The sequence below is a fragment of the Triticum urartu genome, chromosome 6 (genome assembly GCF_003073215.2).
Source record: "Triticum urartu cultivar G1812 chromosome 6, Tu2.1, whole genome shotgun sequence".
In the NCBI taxonomy this organism is placed as follows: domain Eukaryota; kingdom Viridiplantae; phylum Streptophyta; class Magnoliopsida; order Poales; family Poaceae; genus Triticum; species Triticum urartu.
Window position 1 is genome coordinate 23,749,252 of NC_053027.1, and position 17,328 is coordinate 23,766,579.

The following is a 17,328-nucleotide window of genomic DNA, read 5'->3' on the forward strand; positions in this document are numbered from 1 at the left end:
CCGAGCAGACGTAGCGGTTGTCTTCTTTACTTGCTTAAGAGGCGGAGGAGAAGGACTACGACGCGCCGGAGCAGCTGGAGCGGCGGCAGGTCTCTTCCGCCCTTGCTGACGAGGCGGAGAAGGAGGAGGCTGGCTGCTCGGGCGCGTCGGCGCAGGCGGAGAAGGAGGCGGAGTGCCGCCACGCGCCGGAGAAGGAGCCGGCCGAGGGCCCTGATCGTCACTCGCCGGAGGAGGAGGCGGTGGAGGCGGAGTGCCCTGACTCGCCGGAGGAGGAGGAGGAGGCGGTGGTGTCCAGTTCGGAAGGTTGATGAGCTCCTTCCGCCATAGGCATGGAGTCTTCAGAGCAGACCCCAGCCGAGTCTCCCCTTCACCGGTAGGGTGGTCAAGCTGGAGGTCCTCAAATCCCTCCGTTATCTCATCCACCATCACCCTAGCATATCCTTCTGGAATCGGCCGGCAGTGAAAAGTTGCGCCGGGTTCAGTAGGAAAAACAGAGCCAACAGCCGCCTTGACCTTCAAATTCATCCATTGCGTCATAAGGTGGCAATTTTGAGACTCTGTTATAGCATCCACGGGATAGCTGGCAGGAGCCGTCAAGTCATGCTCCGGCTGAAGCAGCTCGGTGGAAGCCACGCTGCTTCTGCGCTGAGATGGCGGGTAGCTTCGGGGGAGGCTTCGGCAGTATGTTTGCTGCGATTTGCTTCTCGTTCCTCTATCGCGTCTACCCTTGCTTGCAGCGCCTGCATTTGGGTCTGCTGCACTTTTTTCCTCCTCTCATGGGATTTGTAACCGCCTGCGTCCAGAAACCCAACCTTCCACGGAATGGAGCCTGGCGTGCCTCGTGTCCGTCCAGGGTGCTCAGGATTCCCGAGGGCCATTGTGAGCTCGTCGTTCTCTCTGTCTGGAAAGAACGTCCCTTCCTGCGCTGCTTCGATATACTGCTTAAGCTTACTGACTGGTATGTCCATTTGATCGTTCGTCCAAATGCACTTCCCTGTTACAGGGTCCAGTGTTCCGCCAGCCCCGAAGAACCAAGTCCGGCAACGGTCTGGCCAGTTAATTGTCTCTGGTTCGATCCCTTTATGAACCAGATCATTCTCAGTCTTGGACCACTTAGGCCGGGCTACGAGGTAGCCACCTGTCCCCGTGCGATTGTGAAGCTTCTTCTTCGCAGCATTTTGCTTGTTTGTCGCCGACATCTTCTTACTCTTTTCCGATGTCTTGTGGGCCACAAATGCGGGCCAGTGATCTATGATATTCTCATATCTGCCCTTAAATTCTGGTGTCTCATTATTTTCGACAAACTTATTCAGCTCTTTCTTCCACCTCCTGAAAAGTTCTGCCATCCTCTTCAGAGCAAAAGACTTGATTAATTTCTCTTTAACTGGGTTCTCTGGATTATCCTCAGGCGGTAGGGTGAAATTTGACTTCAGCTCAGTCCAAAGATCATTTTTCTGCATATCATTGACATAAGAGACCTCAGGGTCTTCTGTAGCCGGCTTAAACCATTGCTGGATGCTTATCGGGATCTTGTCCCTAACCAGAACCCCGCACTGAGCAACAAATGCGCTCTTTGTCCGGAGGGGTTCAACAGGTTGGCCGTCGGGCGCGATTGCTATGATCTCAAACTTTTCATCCGAGCTCAACTTTTTCTTCGGGCCTCATCTCTTTACCGAAGTTGTGCTCGATCCGGAGGGCTAGAAAAAAGAACAAAGACTTAATTAATATCTTTACATACCAAAACAATGAATGCATCAATCAGCTAGTCAGCATAGGCTTAACTAATATATATACCTGGCCGGACTCGGTTCGGTCACCGGAGCCGTCCTCATGTTCTTCTTCTTGCACCGGCATTAGGTCACCGTAGCCATCTTGTTCACCCTCTCCTTCCAGACCATCGGTTTCGTTGAGAAACAACGAGATGGCATCACTTCCTTCTGCGATTATGTCCCTCAACAACGCTTCTTTTGTTGCTTCGTCTAGGGCGATCTCCATAGTTTCTACAAATATTTAAAACATGGCAATTATTATTCAAACATGATAGATGGATATATTAGTGCCAAACGTAGAACTAGCTACCTAATCATAGTAAGCTATCGGGAGGGGGTATATATCGACAACGACGACACTACATCTATGTCCCTCGACGACCCTCGTTCCCGATAAAAAAAAGAGGAAGAAGAAGAAAAATAAGAGGAGAAGAAAGAATAGAGGAGAAGATCTCCTCTATTCTTTCTTCTCCTCTTTTTTTCTTCTTCCTCTTCTTTCTTTATCCTCTTCTTCCTCTCATGTTCGATAGGATCGCCGAGGGGTCGGGAGGTTGCGTAGTGTCTCAGGATTCAACAAAACCATGTCTTCATCATTAGGCGAAAGTAACATGTGCATGATGGTATGAAGCTCTTCAAAGTTGTTCTGGAACGGACTCCCAGATAGGATAATCCGCCTTTTGGTACAAAGTTCAGCAAGAGCCTTCCGAATATCGCTATTTGGAAGGCCTTTGCTGAATTGGTACCAAAAGGCGGATTATTCTATCCGGGACTCCATTCCAAAACAACTTTGCAGAACTTCGTACCAACATGCCCTGGTTACTTCCGGCTAATGATGAAGGCATGGATTTCTTCAATACTTTGACACTAGGAAACCTCTCTCTACTTCCGGCTAATAAGAATAAGAAGAAGAAGAAGAATAAGAAGAAGAAAAGAAGAAAAAAAAGAGGAGAAGAAGAAAGGAATAGTGGAGAAAAGAGAAAATAGAATATATTCTATTTTCTCTTCTTCTCCACTATTCCTTTCTTCTTCTCCTCTTCTTTTTCTTCTTTTTTCTTCTTCTTATTTATTTCTCCTCTTCTTTTCGGTAGAGGAAACCCTAAATAGCTAGCAAGTTTCGTGGGTGTGAGATACATGTGGCCTTCGGTGTCGGACACTACATCCACGTCCCACAAGTGACGTGGGCGTCGAAGCCCGCGCCACTTGTGGGATGTGGGTGTAGTGTCCGACACCGACGGTACATGTATCTCACACCGACGATACTTTCTATTTAGGGTTTCTCCTCTACCGCTCCTCGACCTCTCGACGACCCTCGTTCCCGATAAAATAAAGAGGAAGAAGAAGAAGAAAAAAGAAGAAAAGAAAGAATAGAGGAGAAGACTTCCTCTTCTTCCTCTCCTCTTCTTCTCCCTCTTCTTCCCCTTCTTTTTTCTTCTTCTTATTTATTTCTCCTCTTCTTCCTCTCCTCTTCTTCTTCTTATTTAGTTCTCTCGACCCCTCATCCCTCTCTCGACCCCTCGATGACCCTCGTCCCTGATAACATATTTTTTCTCCCCTCGACACCTCTCGACCTCTCGTCCCACTCTCGACCCCTCATCATCATCTATCACCCCCCTCGTTTTCTTTAGCATATATCCATGAACAAAATAGAGGAGAAGATCGAAGAAAAAAAAAGAAGCCTTCCTCTTCTTATTTTCCTTTCCAAACTCCTTCCTTTTCTTCTTCTTCTTCTTCCTCTTTTCTTCCTTTTCCTTATTTTACTTTTTCCTCTACACTAACCTAAAATCGATATCTACTAATTAACAACCTAAATAAAAAAATGAATACATATATGAAAAAAAACATCATATAAAAAAACATTTTTGACATATTTAGCATATTCTGATCCATAGTTCAAAATTTTCAAATTTCATTCAAATGAAATTTGAATCGGATTCAAATAACTTGTTGAAAACCTATTCTAAACCTCTCCAAAAATTCTGAAATTTTGCCATCGCCTTTGTCTTGCATCAGTACCTCACCACAATTTTTTTTAAAAAATTCCAAAAATGCCCAAAGCCATCTAGTATTTCATCAAACACCTTCTATATGGACAAAAAGATTCCTCCTGTTCCAAAAAATTCAGAAAAGTGGACAGCGCGTTGCTGCTGCTCCACTTCTCCTCTCCTCTACTTCTCCTCGGGCGCTCGGGGCCGGCGGAGCAGGGGCGGAGCAAGGGCGCAGGGGCGGAGCCGGGGCGCTCGGGCGGCGGCGACCATGGAGCAGGGGCGGACCAAGGGCGCTCGGGCGGCGCAAGAGTGGCACTCGAGAGGGGGGCTCACTTTGAGGGGGGCGGCGACGGCTGGAGTCCGACGACGAGGACGGCCTGCTCGGGGACGCGGTGACGGGGACGGTAGCCGGGGCGGCGGGCGTGGGGCAAGGGGCCGGCGCGGGCGACGACGAGGGCGGGGCGGGGCGGTGCGCGTCGGGGCAGGGACGAGGGCGACGGCGACGGGGGCGGGCCGTGGCGGCGCGCGTCGCGGGCGATGGCGACGATGGGGGCGGGGCGGCATCGGGGCAGCCTGGCGGCGTCAGGGGAGACAACTGCAAGATGAGAATGAAAAATTCCAAAGTGTGGCCTTATATAGAAGAGGCTTTAGTCTCGGTTCGTGGCAGCAACCGGGACTAAAGGTGGGCATTAGTCCCGGTTGGTGCCACAAACCGAGACCAATGGCCTCTTTTCGGCAGCCCAAAGGGCGGGAAGCGAAGCCCATTGGTCCCGGTTGGTGGCACCAACCGGGACTAAAGGGGGGCAATGGTCACGGCTGGTGCCACCAACCGGGACCAATGCCACCTTTAGTCCCGGTTAGGGCCGCCAACCGGGACCAATACCCTTGTGCTGCCCCGCGCCCATAAGTTTAGTCCCACATCGCTAGTTGACAGCGCCCAACACCAGTTTATAAGCTCTGCTACCTCCTCCCTCTCGAACTCCTCTGAACAGCAGGCCTATGGGCCTAATTTGACACTGCTTTGCCTGTGGGCCTATTGGGCCTTCTGCGGGCCTGAATCCTGGCCCATGTATGGTTTCTAGTCGTATTCAGGCCGTGGAGGCCAAGTAGGTGGCATTTTTTTGGTTTTTTCTTTTTTATTTCTATATTTTTTGGTTTTTTATTTTTTTATTTCTACTTAAAACTAAATACTTACAGTTTTTTAGTGATTTCTTTTTGCTTTTAGGTCACAAAAATTATAAATTTTCTGTTAGTGCCATTAGTTTTAAATTTTAAATAGTTTAAATTTGAATTTTTAAAAATTTGTGTGAATCACTAGTTTATGAATAACTTTACTATAAAATTAGAATTTTTTTTCTATTTATTTTTTATTTCTACTTAAAACTAAATACTTACAGTTTTTTAGTGATTTCTTTTTGCTTTTAGGTCACAAAAATTATAAACTTTCTGTTAGTGCCATTAGTTTTAAATTTTAAATAGTTTAAATTTGAATTTTTAAAAATTTGTGTGAATCACTAGTTTATGAATAACTTTACTATAAAATTAGAATTTTTTTCTTCTTTGCTATTTATTTTTTATTTATACTTACAATTAAATACTTATAGTTTGATTTTAGGTCACACAAATTATATTCTTTTTGCTATTGAAGAATATTATGTTTTATTTTAGTTGATCATAACATAATATTTTAATTGATTGTTTTTATTTTCATAAAAGTTTTGTAGTTCATTCTGTTTGCTATTAATTCATTCTTTGAGCTAAATGACTCTGAAATTGGAAAGCATTTCAAAATGAACTCTGAAAAGGTTGAAAGTTGGCATGGTATCATCATTTCACCCACATAGCATGTTCCAAAAAGTAGAGAGGGTTACGACAAAAACTTGATGCACTTCGTGTACAAAATGGACAATCACTTTCGAAGTATCAACGTTTCGAACCATAAGACATGAAAGCATTTCAAATGAACTCTGAAAAAGTGGAAAGTTGGGATGGTATCATAATTTCACCCACATAGCATTTGCTTATTGCGGGAGAAAGTCTGCACTTTTTCCTCCCATGTGTCATTTTCTTATTGCGCCGTAACCATGGATAATCTTCATTGTTTATCAGGATGCTTGGGTCAGCCTTGACTTTGAAGGGAGGAATTTCATGAAACTTTTCATAATCTTCAGACATGTCTGTCTTGCCCTCCACTCCCACTATGTCCCTTTTTCCTGAAAGAACTATGTGGCGCTTTGGCTCATTGTATGATGTATTCGCTTCCTTATCTTTTCTTTTTCTCGGTTTGGTAGACATGTCCTTCACATAGATAACCTGTGCCACATCATTGGCTAGGACGAATGGTTCGTCTGCATACGCAAGGTTGTTGAGATCCACTGTTGTCATTTCGTACTGTGGGTCTACCTGTACCCCGCCTCCTGATAGGTTGACCCATTTGCACTTAAACAAAGGGACCTTAAAATCATGTCCGTAGTCAAGTTCCCATATGTCCACTATGTAACCATAATATGTGTCCTTTCCCCTCTCGGTTGCTGCATCAAAGCGGACACCGATGTTTCGGTTGGTGCTCTTTTGATCTTGGGCGATCGTGTAAAATGTATTCCCATTTATCTTGTATCCTTTGTAAGTCAATACAGTCAAAGATGGTCCCCTGGACAAACAAGTACAGCTCATCACAAACAGTGTTGTCACCTCTGAGACGTGTTTCCAACCAACTGCTGAAGGTCATGATGTGTTCACATGTAATCCAGTCGTCGCACTGCTCCGGGTGTTTGGAGCGCAGACTGTTCTTGTGTTCATCGACATACGGGGTCACCAACGTAGAGTTTTGTAGAACTGTGTAGTGTGCTTGAGACCAAGAATATCCATCCCTGCATATTATTGAGGCCCCTCCCAGCGTGCCTTTTCCAGTCAGTCTCCCCTCATACCGCGATTTAGGGAGACCTATCTTCTTTAGGCCAGGAATGAAGTCAACACAAAACCCAATGACATCCTCTATTTGATGGCCCATGGAGATGCTTCCTTCTGGCCTAGCGCGGTTACAGACATATTTCTTTAGGACTCCCATGAATCTCTCAAAGGGGAACATATTATGTTGAAATACGGGCCCTAGAATGACAATCTCGTCGACTAGATGAACTAGGACGTGCGTCATGATATTGAAGAAGGATGGTGGGAACAGCAGCTCGAAATTGACAAGACATTGTGCCACATCACTCCTTAGCCTTGGTACGATTTCTGGATCGATCACCTTCTAAGATATTGCATTGAGGAATGCACATAGCTTCACAATGGCTAATCGGTCGTTTTCCGGTAGAAGCCCCCTCAATGCAACCGGAAGCAATTGCGTCATAATCACGTGGCAGTCATGAGGCTTTAGGTTCTGGAACTTTTTATCTGGCATATTTATTATTCCCTTTATATTAGATGAGAAACCAGTCGTGACGTTCATACTGAGCAGGCATTCAAAGAAGATTTCTTTCTCTTCTTTCGTAAGAGCGTAGCTGGCAGGACCTTTATACTACTTCGGATGCATGCCGTATTTTTCGTGCAAACGTTGCAGGTCCCCCTGTGCCTCAGGTGTATCTTTTGTGTTCCCATACATGCCCAAGAAGCCTAGCAGGTTCACACAAATGTTCTTCGTCATGTGCATCACGTCGATTGAAGAGCGGACCTCTAGGTCTTTCCAGTAGGTTAGGTCCCAAAATATAGATTTCTTCTTCCACATGGTGCGTGTCCCTCAACGTCATTTAGAACAGCTAGTCCGCCGGGACCCTTTCCAAAGATTACGTGTAAATAATTGACCATAGCAAGTACGTGATCATCGGTACGCATGGCGGGCTTCTTCCGGTGATCTGCCTCACCTTTGAAATGCTTGCCTTTCTTTCGACATTGATGGTTGGTCTGAAGAAATCGACGATGGCCCAGGTACACATTCTTCCTGCATTTGTCCAGGTATATACTTTCAGTTTCTTCCAAACAGTGCGTCCATGCGTGGTATCCCTTGTTTGTCTGTCCTTAAAGGTTACTGAGAGCGGGCCAATCGTTGATGGTTACAAACAGCAACGCGTGTAGGTTAGATTCCTCCTGTTTGTGCTCATCCCACGTACGTACACCGTTTCCATTCCACAGCTGTAAAAGTTCTTCAACTAATGGCCTTAGATGTCTTTGCCGGGTTAGATTCCTCCTGTTTGTGCTCAATATCGTTGCCGGGTTGCTTAGGGCCTTGGATGAGAATTGGCATCATAATGAACTTCCGCTTCATGCACATCCAAGGAGGAAGGTCATACATACATAGAGTCATGGGATAGGTGCTGTGATTGCTGCTCTCCTCCCCGAAAGGATTAACGCCATCTGCGCTTAAACCAAACCATACATTTCTTGGGTCACTTGCAAACTCATGCCAGTACTTTCTCTCAATTTTTCTCCACTTCGACCCGTCAGCGGGTGCTCTCAATTTCCCGTCTTTCTTACGGTCCTCACTATGCCATCGCATCAACTTGGCACGCTGTTCGTTTCTGAACAAACGTTTCAACCATGGTATTATAGGAGCATACCACATCACCTTCGCAGGAACCCTCTTCCTGGGGGGCTCGATGTCAACATCACCAGGGTCATCTCGTCTGATCTTATACCGCAATGCACCGCATACCGGGCATGCATTCAGATCCTTGTACGCACCGCGGTAGAGGATGCAGTCATTAGGGCATGCATGTATCTTCTGCACCTCCAATCCTAGAGGGCATACGACCTTCTTTGCTGCGTATGTACTGTCGGGCAATTCGTTATCCTTTGGAAGCTTCTTATTCAATATTTTCAGTAGCTTCTGAAATCCTTTGTCAGGCACAACATTCTCTGCCTTCCACTGCAACAATTCTCGTACGGTACTGAGCTTTGTGTTTCCATCTTCGCAATTGGGGTACAGCCCTTTTTTGTGATCCTCTAACATGCGATCGAACTTCAGCTTCTCCTTTTGACTTTCGCATTGCGTCCTTGCATCAACAATGACCTGGCGGAGATCATCATCATCGGGCACATCGTCTGGTTCCTTGTGATCTTCAGCAGCTTCCCCCGTTGCAGCATCATTGGGCACATCGTCTGGTTCCTCTTGATCTTCAGCAGCTTCCCCCGTTGCAGCATCACTGTATTCAGGGGGCACATAGTTGTCATCGTCCTCTTCTTCTTCACCATCTGCCATCATAACACCTATTTCTCCGTGCCTCTTCCAAACATTAGTGTGACATGAAACCATTGTAAAGCATGTGGGTGTGAAGGATTTTCCGGTCAAAGTAAGACTTCATATTCCCACATTTAGGGCATGGACAACACATAAAACCATTCTGCTTGTTTGCCTCAGCCACTTCGAGAAAATCATGCACGCCCTTAATGTACTCGGAGGTGTGTCTGCCACCGTACATCCATTCACTACTAGGGAAAAGCCTACCAGCAGCGAGGGTTTTGGGCATCTCAGCAGCGCGGGCACCGGCGCTACTAATAAAGCGCTACAGCTAACGTATAGCAGTAGCGCCGGTTGTCCCACGCTACTGCTATACATGAATAGTTGTAGCGCTCTTTGGTAAAGGGCGCTACTGATATTATGTGCAGCGCTGTTTGCTGGGACACGCTACTGACAATGCGGCGCTACTGCTAAATTTCCCCCCTCGCTACTACTAGTTTATTTATTAGTTTTTTCCTGCATATTTGTTTTGTATTTGAATAGGCTTTATACAATAATCTTTAGCATATCATACACATACAAATGTAATCATAGCATATACATACAATTAGTCTCATCAAATCATGTCATCATCATAATCATCATCCAACACAAAGTGGTCTCTCATCATCATCTCGAAAATAGCGATACAAGTCTCGAATGATATGCAAATACATCGTCATCCATCTAAACAATGATATACGCGAGAAGAGCTATCACTTTGAGAACATGAGTTCGTATCCCTCTTTCGCATTAGCGTGAACCTCTAAACTAACTACTGCCTATCGCTCGGAAACCGGAAGGGCTTGACACTCCGGCCACTTGTCGTATATATACTCCTGCCATAGCACTTCTTCGCCATCTGTGATCTATGCACCTACATCATCACATGAGTCGATGATATGTAACATATATAGTTGAGCAACAGAAAGAGACAGACTTGGCAAAAATAAAAACAACATATCATAAGCATAAATAACAAAGTTCATCGTACCCCAAAATGCCCTAACTAGAGTGATTTTCGCTAGTCGAGGACGAGGACGGTTTAATTACATCACAAATAAAGTTTCACCATGCATAACTCAAAGTTTTGTCATACAGAAAGTATGGACTAAACGGACACATTGTCATATATCGACAATCACTCCAACATGTCGTTCCATCCATCCAAGTCAGGGAGATAGTCCCCGAGCCTAGTGAAAGGCTTCAGGTCGAGACGCTGAGAGCCTATCCATGTTCGGATGTCTTCCCGCGACATTTGTCCTTCTCCGTTGAACATCCCTGTTTTTCTGACGACCTCCTTCATGATGATTTGGGCAAGTTCGTGCTGGATGTTATAGAACTCAGCTCGAAGTCGATGATCCTCGATATCTCCTATGTCCTTTGCCCATTGCAGAATATGGGCATCGCCGGATCTAGGTGACATGCGAAGGTTCTAGTGATCCCGTCTGTACTCCAGCATGTGGTGTAGGACATAGAGTCCATCATTAAGAGAATCATTCGGTTGCTGGATGCAGCAGAAGTCGGTCTTATGGCCGAAGGCGACCCTGCCGCCCCTTCTCTTCTTGTCCCTGACCTCTCCACCCCCTGCTTGGTAGTAAAACATAGCACTATCGAGAACATCCTTGATGTGGGTGTAATCCTTTTTGTGAATGTTCTTCGACGAGTCCAAGTAAAGAGCGTGGGAGAATCGGGGGTAGAGGATGATGAGGACGGCGCGCCCGTCGCTGCGCAAAATAAGTCCTCAAATTAATTAGCCTCCACCCTGCAAATGAATGATTGAAATTGAAGGAAGGATAGCAGCGCGGATGACTTACACGGGATGATAAGGCATGAGAATCGCCTCCTTGTCCTTATTGGCGAGCTTGAAATTGACGATGTAATCCCTCGCATATTCACGGTGATTTGCGCAGACTCCCAAGAAGCCCTCGTGCATGTAGTACGGGCCAGCGACACAGATATGAGATATCTGCTCAACCCCGATGATGTAGTTCATGTGCAAGGCATAAAGGCGGACAAACGTAAAATCCAGCTTCTTCACGTGAAACATGTCGAATATGTAATCGAATCGGAGGAAGAACTTATCCGCGGGGAAGCTGTCGACGTACGACATTTGCCGCGGAACGTTAACCACGTAGAGTGGGTATCCTGGATCTTTCGAGGCGATGAGGTCTTTCTCTACCCGCAGCACATCGGCATGAAGTCTCTTTAGATCGCCGAATCTGGCCCGTAGCGCTGTTGCAGGTAGGATTGGTTGATCGGGGATATGCCATTTATCCGCACCGGGGATATCTATATGGTCCTGAAGCCGAGGCTGCTAAGGCGGCTGGATCGTAGAAACAACTTTTTTGCCTTTCCTCGCTCTCTTCCTAAACTTCTTTACTACCGGAAGGTCGTCCATAATATGTTGAGACGGCAACTCAGGCACCGACTCATGACGCTCAAACCCTGAGGAGGCGCCAGTATAGACATACTGTTCAGCAGCGCCATTGTCGTCCTCATCCTCATCCATGGCGACGTCATCAGCGACTAATGGAGCCTCCTCCTTACCCCGTCCGCTATCACCCAACCCGACACCCGACGATAATTGGGTAGGTGGGGTGTTGATGTTCATACCTTGCTGAGGCTACGTGCTCGTAGGTGTGCTCCCGGCCACCTCCAGACGACGCAAACTCTTTGGCCACAACAGGACCCACCCAGCATTGCAACAATCACCAAGCCGCCGCGGTGTCTCGTCGTCATCCCCCCAGTAGTACTGGAGGAGGCAAATTCTCGTGGCCCGGTTTGACACTGGCCATGGAAACCTTGAAGACGTTCGAGGGGATCGGCCGGCTGTGGAACAATGGTTCCTTCGGCTCCATTATCGTCGCCTTCCCCACGTCCACCTTCTGGTCGCCGATGGTGTACAATATGGTGCACGGGGTTTCGTCGGCCTACAAAGAAAAGTCTGCGACATGAGACATCCGAAAGGCAACGAAAATGGGAGATTATACATTTATATTGAAGGGGGCCGGTGTGACAGATACCGTGAGGGCGTCGAGCTCAGCCAAAGACGAAGCACAGCCTAGCACGTCCGGTGCGGGAGCAGGTGCAGCTGTAGGTGCCGGTGCAACGCTAGTCGAGTTGCTCCCCGCCAAGAAGTCAGCAAGGGGAAAGTCCGCTGCAACTTTTTTTGGATTTTGCCTGGTCCAATTGAGAACGGCCGGAACCAAGGTAGTAGAAATATCTAAAGCCACCTGTTTTGCGGCAGCTACCGCTATTGCGACTGTCTCAGTTGATTTCTTCTCAACCACAATCTCAACCCTCTTGTCGATGTTTTCTTCATTTAACCTCCGTCTTTCCTTTCTCTCCTCCGTGGTCTCACGGTAGTACTTCTTCCACGTGGCGCCGTCTCCGACATTGTGCACGCGTCCATACGACAGTCGAGTATCAACCGGTTGTTGTTTCAATATGTTCAACGCCCGGTTGAATGGAGTGTCCCACTTGAGCCTCGCCAATGCCTCAGACGGCGAGTCACTTTCGGCCGCAATCCTGTGCTGCTCTCTCTGCAAAAGGCACAACGATCGTTTACAAATATGACTAACGTGTGCAGTCGAATTGATCAGAAACTAAAATTACCAGCAGTCTCATGAACTCTGTAATGACCGGTGTTGTCTCGTAAACCATTCTCACTGGGTCCCAATGGTGCCGGGCCCTGAGGACGTCACGCTCCCGCGGGACGGTGAACTCCGCCAAGGGATCTGGGATGCCCAGACTCGCGGCTTCCGTGTCCTCCTTGGCCCATTTGGACCTCTTTTCGCCGTAACCACGGCTTCCGAGGTGGTGGCTCCCAATGTTCCTCTCTTCAAGCCCCTTCATGTACTTAGAATTTTTTTGGCATCTTCGGCCTCGCAAGCCTCCTTGAATATTTGAAACTGCTCTTCCGTGATTGTCGGATTATCCTTTACAATCTTGGAGTAGGGTTCCTTCTTGTCGATGATCCTTGCTTTCACTCAATTTTTCCAGGCGGCCAACGCGTCGCTAAACTTGGTCATGGCGTGTTTGTTTATCTTCTTCATTGGCGGGTCCTCGTCTGGATCATTATAATCCTTCTCATTCCGGCCCGGGAAAATGAATATCTGGTGAAACTTCTTTAGGAGGGAGCTCCTCATATTTTCTATCTTCTGTAGTTTCTCATTGTTGATGGTGGCGGTTACCCGTACGATGCAGCCTATTTGATTGTCGTAGCATCGACGAGCTTCCTCGGGCGCCGTTGGCTCAAAATTGCCGTCGTCCACCTCCATGACCACCACTCTAGTAGTTCTGAGTTTGTTAGGAACCCGTTGCCTCTTTGCTTTCGGTTCTACACTGGCTCCGCTCCCCGAGGCAGCGCCGGTCTCAGTCTCAGCACCGGTGTGCGTGTCGGTCTCAGTCCCCGATGCCACCGGTGGGCCCAGCAATAACATCGGTTGATCATCGGTAAGGCTAAAAAATTCGTCTGCCGCCCGGTAGGCGTCGTCGCAATCACCAGAACCCTGTCCTTCATCATTGCTAGCCATGTTTCCTATGATTAAATCTAGTCAATTAATTCTAGACCTAATAAAATGAATAATGACATAAAAAAGGCCTATTGTTTTGCAGGAACGTTGACTCCTTCCTGGTGCGGCAAATCACACGGGCACTCGATATGTCCTAGTTTGTAGCACAAGTCATTCCGAAATTCACGGAAAATTTCGGCATGACCTTTGCTAAAAAGTGGAAAAATCGAGAACCTGAAATTTGCCGGAACAGAAATGAATCAACATTCCCGCAAAATATATATAGGCCACTCAGCTTCATTGAAACAACAAAGCCACTTGGGCACAAGCAACATGACCACTTCAATGAAAAGATATAATCAACAATAGAAGTCTAGGAAGGGATCATATTTAAAATAAAACTTGCCTAAATAACCTAGATAATTAACCTAATCAAACTAGTTAACCTGACTAGTTCTCTGTCAAAGCCCTAACTAAATTTTTGCACTAACTTAGGCAATTAACCTAATTAAACTAGTTAACCTAACTACTTCTCTGTCAAAGCCCTAACTAAATTTTTGCCCTAACCTTGATAATTAACATAATTAAACTAGCTAACCTAAGCATGAGAGAGAGAGGAGGGGTGGGGGCTTACAGAGGATGGCTTCGGTGGTGGCGAGGGTGGCAGGGGCGTCTCCGGTGACGGCGAGGGAGGCAGTTCTGGCGAGGGAGGATCCGGTGGCGTCAACGGCGGCTACGGTGGCGTTGATGAGGCCGCGCGGCTCCGTGGCGTTGGGGGCGGCTCCTATGGCCGCGACGACGCAAGGCTCTGGTGGCTCCGGGGGCGTCGACGTCGGCAGGAGACAGCGGCGAAGTGGGGCAACGATGAATCAGTGAGACGACGGTGGGGTGGGTCGAGAGATTTGGGGGGCAAGTGGTGGCCGGGGGGGGGGACGTTTTTTTGGTTAAGTCAAAACTAGCGGTAGCGCGTTTCGCAGAACGCGCTATAGCTAAGGTAGCTATAGCGCTTTTTCCAAAACGCGCTACTGCTATACATATGTAAGTTTCTCTCTTTTTTATTTCCTTTTCTGTTTGTATAGCAGGGGTCCTCGAAACGCGCTGCAGCTGCGTTAGCTACAGTGCCTCTTACTAACACACGCTACAGCTAAGCCTTTCTCTGTTTTTTCGCTTTTTCATTTATTTTGCTTTACATATTATTATTTTTCTTTCTCCTTTTTCTGTTTCTTTCATTTTCATTTACTTTTCTATTTGTTTTTCATTTTATTTTATTTCCATTAGCAGTAGCGCTGTTACAGGGAAACGCGCTGGTACTCATGCCCTAGCGGTAGCGCGCTTCCTGCAAGGCCGCTACTGCTATGCGTAGCGCATCGTTCCAACAATGGGAATATTAGTAGTAGCGCTTTTACGGGCACACGCGCTACTGCTAGAATCGTATCTGCAGCGCGGTTTATTTTGAACCGCTACTGCTATCTAGCACTAGCGCCCTTTTTTAACCCGCGCTGTTGCTAAATTTCTGTGTATAAGGTTTTCCCTAGTAGTGATTGTCGGTTCATCTACGTGCATTATATATAATTAAGTGTGTCAAAAACCATTACAGAACATCATGAATAGATAATTAAGTGACCAAATTAATAGAAGTTCATCATCACATTAAAACCAAAGTACATACATAGTTCTCATCTAACAACATATAGCTCTCCTGATCATCTAATTAATTAAACCATACATTGAAACTATGTAAAACATTTCAATGTGAAAACAAATGCGATCATAATCGTGACCAAGGTAACAATTGATCCAACGGCATAATGATACCAAGCCTCGGTATGAATGGCATATTTTCTAATCTTTCTCATCATCAACCGCATTGCATCCATCTTGATCTTGTGATCATCGACGACATCCACAACATGCAACTCCAATATCGTCTTCTCCTCCTCAATTTTTTTATTTTTTCCTTCAAGTAATTGTTTTCTTCTTCAACTAAATTTAACCTCTCGACAATAGGGTCGGTTGGAATTTCCGGTTCAACTACCTCCTAGATAAATAAAATTTATGTCACGTTGGTCGACATAATTGTCATAAACAATAAATGAACCAAATAGTTATAAAAAGATAATATATACCACATCCGAATCATAGACAAGACGAGGGCCGACGGGGGCGGATACCAAAACCATCTCACTATATAATAACAAGCAATAATAAAAGTAAGAAAATTAGACAAGTATCTATCTAGCTAAAGTAAGAACTTTTTCTTTGGAAAGAAGATAAGAATAAGAGGCTCACCACGGTGGTGCCGGCGACGAGATCGGTGCGGGCGATCCACGGCGGTGAAGACGGGAGTGGGACGTGACGGGCCACTAAGCCTAGACAAATCTCGAGGAAAATGGAGCTTTGATGTCGAGCTTCGAGAGGAGAAAGCTTAACTAGTGTGGCTCGGGCATTTCATCGAACACCTCATGTGCATAGGAGGTGAGCTAGAGCACCACAAAGCTCTCCCTTCGCCGGCCAGAAAAAACAGAGCGGTGTGGAGTGCTCTGCTCGCCGGCGAGTGGGTATATATAGGCACCTCATTGGTCCCGGTTCGTGCCATGAACCGGTACCAAAGGGAAGCCTGTGGTCCCGGTTCAAGCCACCAACCGGGACCAATGGTGGTGGGCCAGGAGCTAGGCCCATTGGTCCCGGTTCGTCCCACCAACCGGGACCAAAGGGGCATGACGAACCGGGACCAATGCCCCCACGAGGCCCGGCAGGCCCCTGGCCTGACGAACCGGGACAGATGGCCCCATGGGTCCCGGTTCTGGACTGAACCGGGACTAATGGGCCACCTCGGACTGGACCAAAGCCCTGTTTTCTACTAGTGGGATGCCCAACGCACCCCAAGGTAATATTCAAGGATAGCCAAGAGCCTAAGCTTGGGGATGCACCGGAAGGCATCCCCTCCTTCGTCTTCGTTCATCGGTAACTTTACTTGGAGCTATATTTTTATTCACCACAAGATATGTGTTTTGCTTGGAGCGTCAATTTATTTTGTTAGGATTTGCTTGCTGTTATTTAGAACAATCTTTTGCATCTTTTATTTCAATAAAAGTGGCATTGATAGCCTTTACTATGCCTATTTTAGAAGTCCACGTGTTGCTGTTTGAAAACAGAAAGTTTACCGCTGTTGCAATAATTCCCTAGAAAATTCAGAATGTGATCAAATGTTGAAACCTTTTGCATATTAAAATCTGATAGATTTACTACAGTGGGAATTTTCTTTCATAATTTTTGGAGTTAGGGAAGTATGGATCTTGCTGCACTCTTTAGAGATTGTCCTGTTTAGGCAGATTGCTGTTATGTTTGCATTGTTTGCGCATGTTTGCTTCTTTAATGTTTCTATTTGATGATAGGACTATTAAATATGCAGAGGAATTTAGTATGAAATGTTGAATAGTAATTTTAGTGATGTGCTACAGTAGAGTAAAATAAGGTTTTTACAATGATTTATACTAACTTATCTCACGAGTCCTTGTTTATTTTTGTGTGGATGAAGCTTTTGAGATTAGGGAGACTGTGATATGAGAGGAATTAAGGAGACACAAAATCTCAAGCTTGGGGATGCCCAAGGCACCCCAAGATAATATTTCAAGAAGTCTCAAGCATCTAAGCTTGGGGATGCCCCGGTTGGCATCCCACCTTTCTTCTTCAACAACTATCGATTAGTATCGGTTGATCCTAAGTTTTTGCTTCTTCACATGATATTTGCTATTCTTAGATGTCATTTTATTTTGTTTTTCTTGCTGTTTTAATAAAGTATAAAAATCTGAATCCTTAAATGTTAAAAAGTCTTCACATAG

The 17,328-nt window shown here is 46.3% G+C and overlaps 1 pseudogene; it reads right to left on the reverse strand.

Annotated features, from left to right (window-relative positions):
* Positions 1–4,083: 4,083 nt before the first annotated feature.
* Positions 4,084–17,328, reverse strand: part of LOC125516424 — a 54,274-nt pseudogene continuing 41,029 nt past the window's right edge.